We start from the raw sequence: 13,818 nt of genomic DNA, 5'->3' as shown, positions 1-13,818 counted from the left end.
TATAAACGGACTGAATGGTTAGAATGTTTGAAAGTTTTAAAGCTGCTGATGAGTCAAAGAACCGTTTTTTAACAATATGCTTCTCATGAGTGTTTTCTATCATTATTTCTATATTAAAGAGTAGAAGAAAATGGTCTGATAGACCAATATCAATGACCTGCTTTATATCAACTTTTAGTCCTTTAGTAATTACTAAGTCTAACGTATGACCTGCTTTATGTGTAGGCTGATTAACGAGCTGTCTCAAATCAAAAGAGTCCAGGAGGTTCATAAATTCTTTTACTTTCTGGTCACATTGATTATCTATATGAAAATTAAAGTCGCCGACTATTAAGAGTGTGTCATAGTTCGTAATTAAGATTGACATCAAGTCAGAGAATTCCTCAAAGAAAGACACGTTGAATTTTGGAGGTCTATACACGGATAATACTAGAACGTGAGAATCTCCCTGAATAATAATGGCGAGATACTCAAAAGACTTGAATTTACCAAAACTGATATTTTTACATTTTAACCTGCTTGAGTAAATGTTTGCTAGCCCTCCACCTCTCTTTCCTTGGCGATCAGCACGAGTAAAACTGTAATCCGGAGGCGCAGATTCGATTAAAACAGCTGCGCCATCTGAGCTAAGCCATGTTTCACTTAGTGCAATAAAATCTATTTTTTTATCACTAATAAGATCGTTGATAAAAAACGTCTTGTTAGTTAAAGCTCTAACATTTAATAGAGCCATATTCAATGTTTCGGAGGAGCAGAGATGAATACTATGTGCGTTATTGATATATGGAACAGGAATTAAGTTATTTTTATTAGCGCCGCTCTGCATGTATTTTTTGTTTAATCTATGATATGTTTTTATAGTTTTAATACATTGTTCATCTAAAGTAGTAACTTTAATTAAATTATTGGTGTTTATGCCGTATTGCCTAGATTTTCTATGTGCATTAAGATTGGTTATTAATTTAGTTAGTCCCTACTCTTATTCTGTTTCACCAGAATGTAAACAGCAGCCTTAACAGCAATACTATGCTAAACGATCAAGTTGTGGTGAGTACAGGCATCGAAGTCCTAGTCCGGTGATGAGAAGACATTGGGGTCTTGTTGATTACTAACTCCCCTATCACGTTCTGTTCATTTTTTTCTCCTACACAAAGATCATCTTCCCCTTCTTCTCATTCTCTGAGGTCGGGAAACGGTAAGTAGCTAGTGTTGAGGGGCACACATTAGCTTCGACAATTGCAGCCCCACATGCTGAGCACAAGCCATATAGCAGTAATATTAATAATAATATATATGAAGCTATGCTACTATATCTCCAAGCTAATGTGCTGGCAGTGGTGGAAGGACTTGAAGTGATAGATAGATAGATAGATAGATAGATAGATAGATAGATAGATAGATAGATAGATAGATAGATAGATAGATAGATAGATAGATAGATAGATAGATAGATAGATAGATAGATAGATAGATAGATAGATAGATACTTTATTAATCCCAAGGGGAAATTCACATACTCCAGCAGCAGCATACTGATAAAGAACAATATTAAATTATTAAATTAAAGAGTGATAACAATGCAGGTATACAGACAGACAATAACTTTGTAGAATTTTAACGTTTACCCCCCTGGGTGGAATTGAAGAGTCGCATAGTGTGGGGGAGGAGTGATCTCCTCAGTCTGTCAGCGGAGGATGATATTGACGGCAGTCTGTCGCTGAAGCTGCTCCTCTGTCTGGAGATGATACTGTTTAGTGGATGCAGTGGATTCTCCATTATTGACAGGAGCCTGCTCAGTGCCCATCGCTCTGCCACGGATGTCATACTATCCAGCTCCGTGCCTACGATAGAGCCTGCCTTCCTCACCAGTTTGTCCAGGCGTGAGGCGTCCCTCTTCTTTATGCTGCTTCCCCAGCACACCACTGCATAGAAGAGGTCACTCGCCACAACCGTCTGATTAGGTTCCTATACTCTTCTTCCTGCCCATTCCTGATGCAGCCCACGATAGCAGTGTCGTCAGCGAACTTTTGCACGTGGCAGGACTCCGAGTTGTATTGGAAGTCCGATGTATATAGGCTGAACAGGACCGGAGAAATTACAGTCCCCTGCGGCACTCCTGTGTTGCTGACCACAATGTCAGACCTGCAGTTCCCAAGATGCACATACTGAGGCCTGTTTGTAAGATAGTCCACGATCCATGCCACCAGGTATGAATCTACTTCCATCTCTGTCAGCTTGTCCCTAAGAAGCATGGGTTGGATGGTGTTGAAGGTGCTAGAGAAGTCTAGAAACATAATTCTTACAACACCACAGCCTCTGTCCAAGTGGGAGAGGGATCGGTGTAGCATGTAGATGATGGCATCCTCCGCTCCCACCTTCTCCTGGTATGCGAACTGCAGAGGGTCTAGTGGACACTGGCTCATCAATTTCCATAATTAGTGAGGATTTTCTCATGTTTCACACATCTTTGAAACAGTGACCTTTAAAATCATCTTTTATGCTAGCTCAAGCTATTAATGGACAAAGTTTGGACATTTTAGGAAGTCTGACACTTGGCATTCACATTGGAAAAGAACTTTTACAACATAACTTCCATGTAGTACGAGATGACCACCAGCGAGTTATAGATTGGGACATTCTACAAAAGCATCATGTTGTGGTGGACCTTGCAGATGGTAAATTGTCACTGTGGAACTGGGAAGTTTCATTTTGTCAAAAACAACAGGATGTCATTACTTGATGCAATGTTTCAGTGCTCAATACAGTGGTTGTTCCAGCAGGGAGTGAAATTATCATGATTGCCAGTGTTGGCACACCCACATTACCTTCTTCAGTCCCTGACAACTGCTTTTGTGTGTTAGAACCCCAGACTAATTGTGAAGTTGTTGTAGCTCGCACTGTCAATCAGGTACAGCATGGACTTACTATTGTATGAGTGCTTAACTTGGAATTACATACAGGTCAACATTTAGGGGAACTCTTACCTGTGCCTGCTATTGAACCCCTACTTCTAATGGCTTCATGTTGCGCCACTTTGCCACCTCCTGCAGCAACTTTACCTCCAGAGAAATTGGACTGAGCAATATTAACGGATACTGAAGTACAGTCCCTTGAGATATTACTACAAAAGTATGCAGGGGTGCTCAGCAAAGGCCCAGAGGACTGGGGACATACAAATATCATTACCCAACGCATTCACACAGGAGATGCTCCACCTGTTAAACAATGAGCTTACCGTGTGACACCTGACCAATAAGCTGAAATACAGCAGCAGGTTAATAAATAATTAGAAGCGGGTGTTATTGAAGAAAGTTTCAGTCCTTGGGCTGCACCAGTGGTACTTGTGCGGAAATAAGATGTCCATGGGACTGACCAATGCTCCAGCGACATTTCAGAGGCTGATGGAGATGGTACTGCGTGGTCTTCCGTGGGAGACCTGTTTAGTGTAATTGGATGATGTTTTAATTTTCAGTCGTTCCTTTGATGACCACCTGAAACACTTGTGAGTAGATCCTATCTCAATTCTACAAAAGTGGACTTGAGCTAAACCCTTCCAAATGCAGTTTTGCTAGAGATCACGTTGCATTTTTGGGGCACATTATATCCCAACATGGTATTGAGCCTGACCCAAGAAACATCCAGTGTGCAAGAGATTGGCCTACTCCTGGTTTGTAGACTGAGGTACGTGCATTAGTTGGGCTCTATTCCTATTATAGGAAGTTTATACAAAACTTTGCGCACCATGCTGCACCACTCCATGCTGTCACTGAAAAACATGCTGTGTTCGCATGGACCCCTGACTGTGAGGAAGCTTCTTGTTATTTGAATAATGCCTTGTCTAATCCTCTTATTGTGGCATTCCCTGATTTTTCAGAACCTTTTCTGCTTTACACAGATGCCTCTGGGACTGCAATTGGTGCAGTGCTGGCACAGGTCAGTGATAAACAAGAGCGTGTTGTGGCCTATGCCAGCCATGTGTTAACAAAAAATGAGAAAAAGTGGTCTGCATGTGACGGAGAGCTTTGGGCCATTGTCTGGGCTATACGACAGTTCTGTCACTACCTTTACAAACTGCCATTTAAAATCATAATGGACCACATTTCTCTACTTGGCCTGAGGCAAATACAATACAATACAATACAATACAGTTTATTTTTGTATAGCCCAAAATCACACAGGAAGTGCCGCAATGGGCTTTAACAGGCCCTGCCTCTTGACAACACCCCAGCCTTGACTCTCTAAGAAGACAAGGAAAAACTCCCAAAAAAAAAAACCTTGTAGGGAAAAAATGGAAGAAACCTTGGGAAAGGCAGTTCAAAGAGAGACCCCTTTCCAGGTAGGTTGGGCATGCAGTGGGTGTCAAAAGAAGGGGGTCAATACAATACAATGCAGTACACAGAACAGATTCCTCAATATAGTAAGAAATAAAAAATATAAATTTTAGAAGTACAGAGCAGAATTTAACAGTAGATGATATATCCCATAATAAGATTTGGATTTGTGAGTCCTGGAGACCTCATCCTTCACGCTGCCTCCCCCATTTGGCCATTCCACAGCTGAAACAGTGCTGGGCCAGCCAATCCGATGAAAGGACCCCTCTTTCCCACGATTCCTGCGATCCTCCATCTGGGATGACTTTTCCTTAGGCAGGCAAAACAACTTGGCAGGTGGGCCATGGCACCAAGTGCCACATTTGAGTACCAAGAAGAAAAACAGAATATACCCATTGATGGGGACAGAACAATCTGACGTACTCAATAGGCTCTTGAACTTTTGACACTTTTGACTGGGTTGTAGTACACCGAGAGGGTAATGCTCATAAGAATGCTGATGCACTTTCTCAGTGGCCAGTCACTTGTATATCTACAGATTTGGAGAATGCAGGTGCCTTGCTGTCATCTGCTTTTGACCCCTCTCACCATAAAACAGAGGCTGACTTACAATATTCAATTTGTGGATATAGTTAACATCTTCCTTTGACTGATCTTGACCCTTCTAAAACTCTGTCACCTGGGTTACAGTCTGACTCATTTTCAGTTTCCTTGCACCGTAGCCACTAATGGACACACCATTTATGAACATCAGCAAAGTGATCCTATGCTATTAGAGGTTATTAAATGGACAACTGTTGGCCAATCAGCCTCTTTACTGGCAGATCAAACAAGCTCCATCTGTACTAAAGAAACTGTGGCAAGAATTTCATCGCCTCACTATCCATAACAACCTGCTCTGCCGAAAAGTATACCTATCTCCTGCCACAGATCCAATATATTAAGTAGTCATCCCCCCCTCACTTGTATCAGAAGCTCTGGAATTTGTAGAAGGAAACAAAGTGTCTGGGCATTTTGCCATTGACCAAACTTTACACAGAGCAAATCGCTTTTGTTACTGGCCTTATATGGCCTGTGACATCTGAAAATGGTGTGAGCAGTGTCCAATTTGTGCAGCATGTGGTTCACCTGTCCCTCGCCACTGTGCACCCCTCCAAACAGTGACCTCTACAAAACCATTTGAAGTTGTAGCAGCAGACATTTTGGAACTGCCACTCACCTCACGTGGTAATAGATATGTTTTAGTCTATTCCAGACTATTTCTCAAAATTTGTAAACCTCTATGCTTTACAGGATCAACGTGCCACTACAGTTGCTTGATGTTTTTTTGAGAACTACAACACTCAACATGGTATTCCAGAACGTCTGCTCACAGATCAAGGGTGGCATTTTGAGTCAGATTTGATTTATTGTCTTTTGTCAATTATTAGGTGTAAAAAAAGTCAAAACCAGCCCTTACCATCTGTAGGGGGACGGCCTAGTACAGTGGAACCTTGGGTCACGACCGTAATTCGTTACAAAACTCTGGTCGTACCCTGATTTGGTCGTGACCCGAAGTAATTTCCCCCATAGGATTGTATGTAAATACAATTAATCCGTTCCAGAACGTACGAACTGTATGTAAATATATTTTCTTAAAGATTTTTAAGCACAAATATAGTTAATTATACTATAGAATGCACAGCGTAATAGTGAACTAAATGTAAAAACATTGAATAACACTGAGAAAACCTTGAACAACAGAGAAAACTAACATTGCAAGAGTTCGCGCTATAGCGCTACGAACCACTCGCTAAAAACACTTTTTTTAATGAGTTTTAAGCACAGGGAAGAAAATGAACATTTGAAAAATCCGTAATTTAATAAAAAACCAAGAAAAGTAACATTGCAACAATGTACGCTACGAACGGATCGCTGTAAACAGAAGTGAAGTGGAGGTTAAAATCCAATAGAAAAAAGTCTTCATTAAATACAACGAGGTTAAAACAATGCTCGAATCAGTCTCTTTAAAAACAAGCCTGGTGCATTCTTTAATTGCCCGTCGCTACCCGATCTGCGGTGCCTGCCCGATTTGTGCACGCATGCGCACAAAGACAACCAGAGCCACGTACGCATGCGCAGAACATTACTATTACGACCCTGCCCGATCTGCGTTTTTCTACTTCGCGACACATGTCCCCATCCGATTTGTCTCGCGCACGTGCTCTCTGCTTAATTAAAATTCATTTCACGACGCTGCCCGATTTGTTCTGCGCATGTGTAATGTTTTACAATACACGTCACTCGTCAGGTTTGAATTGTACTTGTGAGTCATTTTTGTGTTGACGTTTATCTCTGTCTGTAAATGGACTTCTTACTGGAAAAGATGACAACTTTTGAATTTTATAACGTCTTGGAAGAATATTTGTCGCCTGAAAATGTTAACTCCATTCGAATGAAGAGGGAGCGAAATGAAATGCGACGTATGTCTGTGAACTTTATAATGGATATGTATAGCTTTTTGTAAGTACATTGTATTGATGAAAACGGCAATAAGGATTTTCCTTTTTAGTTGCTATAAGACATTCGTAATCTTGTGGTTTAAATGTGAAAGTCGCAGCATTTTCCGTATTTGGGTTAATGGATGTATTTAATTTATTTCATAACACCCAATTAGCATTTGGTGGTGTGTTTCTTTTAACATTTGTTCGCATTTTTCATCTTAAAGAGTGAACGGCATGCTAATAATTAAGCAAAACAATGTAATCGAGGTGTTGAATTAGGAATAGAATTAGGAGAGCACGTCTGACACTCGACCGGTGTAAAGTGTGCCCTCCAAAGCCATCGGTATTTTTTATGTTGATATCAGATTACATCATTTCAATAGTTTTTCCATAATAAAGTTAACAAATACATAATTATGAAGGCTAAATTACATACAAGAGTAGCAACAGCTAAGTTATTACAAGAAAGCGAGATGCACATAATAGCGTTACAAATTGTTAATGAAGCAGATCAGAATCTTACACGTTTTAATTATTTTAGTGTGTTTTCCGTTTTTAAAAGCTACAGTATTTCTAGCATATTAATGTCCATACAGAAAGATGTAACAGAGGATCTAATGTTCTGAACTTTACAATTATGAATATGAAATTTATGAAGCAAGGAAACCAAAGTTACTCCATTTTCTAACATTTAGTCTTCAAAATTGTATACAGTATAAGAACAATACTTAAACAGTGAGATATTGGTTTGTCATTCAAGAAAGTAACAGAAATAAATCTTTATAAAACATTTTGGAATAGGAGCAGAAGTAAAAGAAAAGTGAGAGGAGATTTGTCTTCATTTGTACATAAACTACATTCTGGCGATATATTAATGTAATACTTATGAATTAATTTGTTAGTTGGGTACTATTTTTCATAATTTTGAAATGAATTTATTTAACCTTGTTTGGTAGAAAAAAGTCTATGGCAGAAAACAGGCAATTTTAAAATTTATATCCAAAGCCATCAGAGAAGTGTTGTGTGTGTCTGATGTGGCACAATGACAGGCTGGGCACCTGCTGTTGTCATTTGTCATTAGCTTATCATTTAAGCTGCTGGATTAGGAGGAGTGCACATTTAACTGAATATAATGGAGGAGGCTTGCTCCTTAGAAATAACTTCTTTCTTATTGCTGCAGTTGGAAATACAATGCCCCTTCATTGTATTTTTATTCTTGACCCTACAGGATGCCCGGTGGTAACCAGCCTTCCATGTGGCTGAACAGATTCCAGTGTACCCAAATTCTAAGACACAACTGGATGTCCTTCTGCTTTTAAGATTTCCAATTCAAGATGATGTGCAGTTCATGTTAGATTTGCTATTTCTACTGAGGCTTTCAGTTTCAGAAGTAATTTGTGCACAATTCCTGCAAAGCCTCCTCATATTTATTACTTGATTGGTAATATTTTGGTGCCTTGAATACTGTACTGTATGTCTGCTCACTCTGTCCAGTAACTAACACTGGCTTTTTAATTTTAGACAGGAAAGCCTCAGAGTGTGAATCCTCACAAACACAGAGACTGAGGAGCATCAGTCCCAGCAGTCATTAAACAGGGATATTGTTCTGTTTTGCAAAATAACATTTATTTTCTTAAGTTACTGTGCTTTTGTTGTTGGATTTTGAAAGAGCTGAGACTTAATTTTAACTTAAAACAAAACTAAGGCAGGAGAGAAAAACGAAGATGTTTTCATGTAAGTACTGACACCTGAGCACATCACATTAGAAGCTCAGATATACAGAGATTGTAACTCAATGTCTACTGTATGTGCAATGTAAAAGGAAAAAAATGATGCTACATATAATGACAGTTAAGTTGGGGTTCTTTCAACATCCAACAAAAAACCACAGTAATTTAAAAAACATTATTATTCAGACTTTACTCTAAGCAGAACTTTATCTATTGTGATGGTTTACTTTGGTAATAATTGATTTACAGGTGAACCAAGAAAGGAGGCAGAACAAGAAGTAAGGTTACACTTTATTAATGTTTGAAATCCGTGAGTGAATATTGTGTATCTACTGTGTTTATGTTTTTAACAGTTACAGTGAAGAAGAAGAGTCCGGTCGTGTTATGGGGCAGCAGTTAAAGAAGAAGGATGGACAGATGTGTGCCATGTTGAAGTAGCGGCTGCCCCTCCTGCCCAGCACTTCTAGAATCCTCCATCTCAATCTCTGGTCTGATCTGCTGTGCCTTTGTCAAGTGATCATGAGGTATTGTCCTTTTTGTTTTTTTTTTTCTTCTGAAAACTGTCTCAGTCTCATTACACTGGCTGCCTGTCTCACATAGAATTGATTTCAAGGTTCTATTAAATATATAGAAGGCTTTGAGTATTTTAGACCCTGCCTGTATTTTGGAGTGTCTGCTCCCAACATTTCTTTTCTGAAATGTTGCTTTGCTTTTGTCACACACGTGCGCATGGGAGGCAGCTAAAGGGCTTGAGTGACGGCAGTTCTGAGACATGCCGGGAGGTGGCAGAGTGCACTGACTCTTTTTCTCTCTTGCCTGCAGACCATTCCCAGGAGATTCCACCTGGCTCTCGTGACATCATTTCCGGGACCGAGCCAATGGAAGGAGACCTTACTGGCTCCGGCCCCTCTGACGTCACGTCCGGGCTTGAACCAACGCTTCACCCAGCTGGTTTGGGGTAGACAATTCAAAAATATGGCAGAGCTCATAGAGCTCGTGGAACAACAAAGGAGGGCCTCCCGACCTGGGAGAGCTGAACCATCCCTGGGCCAACCTCAACCGGAGTACGTCCCAAAACCTAGCCTTCCCCTGTACAACCCAGAGCTTGGACCGACGTCCCTGAAGCCGCGGGCGCACAAACCGCTTGGGAATGAGGTGGAATGCAGGTGGAGGGGGTGGAGGGGCTGGCGTGCTCTGACAAACCCGTTGGCGGTCCCACACACAGGAGTGGTGGTCGTTAACGGGTATAAAACATCTGTGCTATTAGATACCGGCAGCAACATGTCCATTGTTGCCCGCCGATTTGTGCTACCGCAACAGTGGTTAAAATTTAAGACTGGTATAACCTGTGTCCACGGAGAAACCCGCTGGTACAGGACCGCCGTTTGTGTCATCAGTTACGGAGGTTCAGTTCGGAAGTTAACCGTGGCCATCCATCCTGATCCTCCACACCCGGTGATACTAGGGCGGGACTGGTCTAAAATAAAAAGCGGTGAGTCACATACCACTCCTGGGGATAACATAGGCCTATTAATAGACGGGAATGAGCCATCTCAAGCTGCCTCCACGCCGTGTAATCAGCCGGCAGAGGGAGATGAAGCAGTCGGCCTGAGTGACGTATAACCGCGGTACGTCTCTCCGGAAGTTCAGCCCGGGAGATCGGGTCATGGTCCTAGTGCCTACCTCCCACTCGAAGTTGCTTGCCCATTGGCAAGGCCCATACGAAGTTAAGGAGAGGAAGGGACTGGTCGACTATTTGGTGAGTCAACCAAATCGTCGGCCGAAAGAGCAGGTTTATCATGTGAACCTGCTGAAACCGTGGAAGGACAGGGATCTCGATCCCTTCTCCGGCCAGCCCTGCTCATTCTTCACTCACACCCACAGCCTTAACTTTGGTGCGAACTTAAGTCCCAGACAACGGCAGGAGCTGGAAACAGCTATCCGGGCCGTTTGGGAGGTAGTCAGTGAGAACCCCGGACGGACCTCTCTGGTTGAGCACAACATTGTGACAGAACCCGGGGTTATTGTCCGAGAACGCCTGTATCGTCTTTCCGAGGCAAAAAGGGCTGAAGTGGAGCTTGAGATCAAGCGCATGCTGGAACTAGGAGTGATTGAGGAAAGTCATAGTCCCTGGTCCAGTCCCATTGTGCTGGTCGGTAAGCCTGATGGGAGTTGAAGATTTTGCAATGACTTCCATCGGCTTAATCAAGTCTCCCAATTTGATGCCTATCCAATGCCACGAGTGGACGACCTCCTCGAGAGGCTTGGACAGGCTCGATATTTGACCACACTTGACATGACAAAAGGGTACTGGCAGGTTCCTTTAACGGACTCCGCGAAGGAAAAAACGGCGTTTAGTACCCCTAGTGGACACTGGCAGTATCGTGTCCTTTCATTTGGGTTACACGGGGCTCCAGCAACCTTCCAACATCTGGTGGACAAAGTGCTCCGGCCTCATAATTCATACGGTGCTGCCTACCTGAATGACGTGGTCATCTATTCCAGCACATGGAAGGAACACCTACAGCATGTCCAAGCGGTATTGCAGACACTTGGTGAGGCCGGGCTCCGGATTAATCCCAAGAAATGCTTCTTCGGATTAACCGAGGCCAAATATTTAGGCTACCTGGTCGGTCGGGGTACCGTAAGGCCACAGTGCTCCAAGGTAGACGCCATTTTGAAATGGCCCCGTCCGCGAACCAAGCGGCAGGTCCAAGCCTTTCACGGATTAGCGGGGTACTACCACCGGTTTGTGCCCCGGTTCTCAGAGAGAGCGGCACCCTTGACTGATTTAACAAAGAAGAGGGCCCCGAACGTTGTGGTATGGACTGAGAAGACAGGCTCTGCATTTAGTGACTTAAAGCAGGCCCTTACGTCCGCACCTATTTTGATGGCACCTAACTTTTCTTTGCCTTTCATCCTCTAGACGGACGCTTTGGACACAGGCCTGGGAGCAGTGCTGAGCCAAAGCGTCGATGGTGTGGAGCACCCCATCATGTACCTGAGCCGGAAACTGTTAGACCGGGAGACCAGGTATGCAGCAGTGGAAAGGGAGGCTTTGGCGATTAAATGGGTGATTACTCAGCATAGGTACTACCTGTTGGGCCGGGAATTCACCCTTGTCACGGACCATGCACCCCTACAGTGGATGGCCCTGTACAAGGAGTCGAATCCGCGGGTCACCAGGTGGTTCCTTGACCTACAGCCGTATAAGTTTTCGCTCGTTCATCGCTGAGGCTCTCTCCATGCCAACGCTGATGCTGTTTCCTGAGTTCACGACCTCTCGGTTAGGGTCGCCCGACCCAACGGGTCTGGGCTGAGTGGGGGGAGCCTTGTCACACACGTGTGCATGGGAGGCAGCTAAAGGGCTTGAGTGACGGCAGTTCTGAGACATGCCGGGAGGTGGCAGAGTGCACTGACTCTTTTTCTCTCTTGCCTGCAGACCATTCCCGGGAGATTCCACCCGGCTCTCGTGACATCATTTCCGGGACCGAGCCAATGGAAGGAGACCTTACTGGCTCCGGCCCCTCTGATGTCACGTCCGGGCTCGAACCAATGGAGAACGAACACGACCCTGATCCTTATGACCTCACTTTCTGTCTTCCCCTTTAAAACCCTGCCCTTTTTCCTAATTCCTCAGTCTTGTCTTGGACTCAATTGTATGCACATCAGTGCTGTTTACTTCATAAAAACGACTTTGCAGCCAGGATACCAGATTATACGGGTGGCTGCCCCAAACCTTTATCTGAGTATGTCTCATTTGTGTGACACTTTTTATTCCAAGGTCAACCATAAAAACTGGCAGCTTTCTGTACTCATGCAACAAAATCTGGAATGCTCTGCCAGTAGAGGACTGCCAGGCTACAAATGTCAAGCATTTAAAAAAACTTCAACAAGCCCACTTTTCTAATTTGGCTTTTTCTTAATTACTTGCATTGGTTGTAATAGATTAGAAATGGTACTGTGTACACTTTGTAAGCTCTGCACTGGGCACTAACGTGTCTCTCTGTTGTTTTTTTCCAGTTTACTGCAATGGTGCTCCCCAGTGTCTCCACCATCTGTTACATCAACTCCAACTGCCTATGATAGAAGAAAAGTTCACAAGACGTCCTAAAATTGAATTGTGATTGGAGCGAGACAGCCACAATTATGTGTGCTGGGATGTGCAGAGGGGGCTGTGTGGGCTTTGGCTTGTGACCCCCAGAGGTTTATTATCTCCAGTATCCTTGAAGGCTGCAAGTTTGTCTTTGTCCCCAGCCATTTGACCAGGCAGTGTATTTATTACAAAGGACAAAGACCCCTCCATTTGCTTCTTATTTACTTTTATAATGCCTTCAATTTTCTTTGTAACTGTATATTTTTGTAGAGCAATTTGAGCTATACTTGTAAGCAAAGGTGATATAGAAATATTATTAGTGAACAAATGTTAAGGGACAGATCAGGAAAAATATCAGTTTAAATAGAACACATTTTTATGGAATATTGCTGGATAACAACTCTTTGACTCTGAGTAGCATCTTGTTCATAAAGCTAAAATAGCATTTTTCCTTTTTTGACAAATTTAATGATTCACTTTTACTTCGTTCAAAACCTTAGCTAACATTTTTTTAAAATAATGTAAAAATCTGTAAATATATTTGTGTTCTCCTTCCCTAATAATTTTTAACACCTCCCCTTGTTGGCCATTTTCATTGTAGTTGTGTTCTAGTTAAATGCATTTACCATTTATACATCTTTATGATTACTGAATTTTCTACTCATAACATATATACAGTATATATACATATAAATATCGGTGTGTGTATAATTTTTTTTGAGAAACATTGTTCACAGATCTTTCACTTTTATTTTTAAACATACCATTTATTTCTTCAATAAAAAATGTATGAATAAGTATATTGTATTTCCTTTTTTTAAAGTTATAAAAATGAACTGGCTCTGTATCAATATGGATGAATAAAACCATTGATATGAGATGAATCTGCACACAAACAGCAGTGTGTTATGTTGATTAAACTTGCAAGTAAGAATATCACTGCCCTCTGTCCACATGGTGTTCATCATAAACTGAACTATTTCATGCTGTTTAAATTCTGCTCAGTTACTGGAAAATATTTTATTTTACAGCTGTTAAATTCAGTTCAGTTTTATTATATTAATAGGTAAGAGACGCCTTGAAATAACATTAAAAACATCACTAAAAACAAACGTATTACAAATATGAACTATAGCAGCTGTAAAAAAAATTGATCAAATAGATTGATTCAAGTGATA

The 13,818-nt window shown here is 42.0% G+C and overlaps 2 long non-coding RNA genes across 2 annotated transcripts; one reads left to right on the top strand and one right to left on the bottom strand.

Moving 5' to 3' along the window:
* The first annotated feature begins 6,451 nt into the window (after window positions 1–6,451).
* Window positions 6,452–13,439, top strand: LOC127528376 (uncharacterized). Its single transcript, XR_007935258.1, has 4 exons — window positions 6,452–6,833; window positions 8,043–8,195; window positions 8,898–9,068; window positions 12,568–13,439. It is a non-coding gene; the product is annotated as an uncharacterized LOC127528376 (long non-coding RNA).
* Window positions 8,043–8,746, bottom strand: LOC127528380 (uncharacterized). The gene is made up of 2 exons (XR_007935262.1): window positions 8,338–8,746; window positions 8,043–8,183 (listed from the first exon to the last, which is right to left on the bottom strand). It is a non-coding gene; the product is annotated as an uncharacterized LOC127528380 (long non-coding RNA).
* Window positions 13,440–13,818: the final 379 nt, after the last annotated feature.

This window comes from Erpetoichthys calabaricus, chromosome 6 (genome assembly GCF_900747795.2).
Source record: "Erpetoichthys calabaricus chromosome 6, fErpCal1.3, whole genome shotgun sequence".
Classification (NCBI taxonomy): Eukaryota; Metazoa; Chordata; class Cladistia; order Polypteriformes; family Polypteridae; genus Erpetoichthys; species Erpetoichthys calabaricus.
Note: the sequence above shows the minus strand (reverse complement) of the source record. Positions and strands in the feature narration are given on the sequence as shown.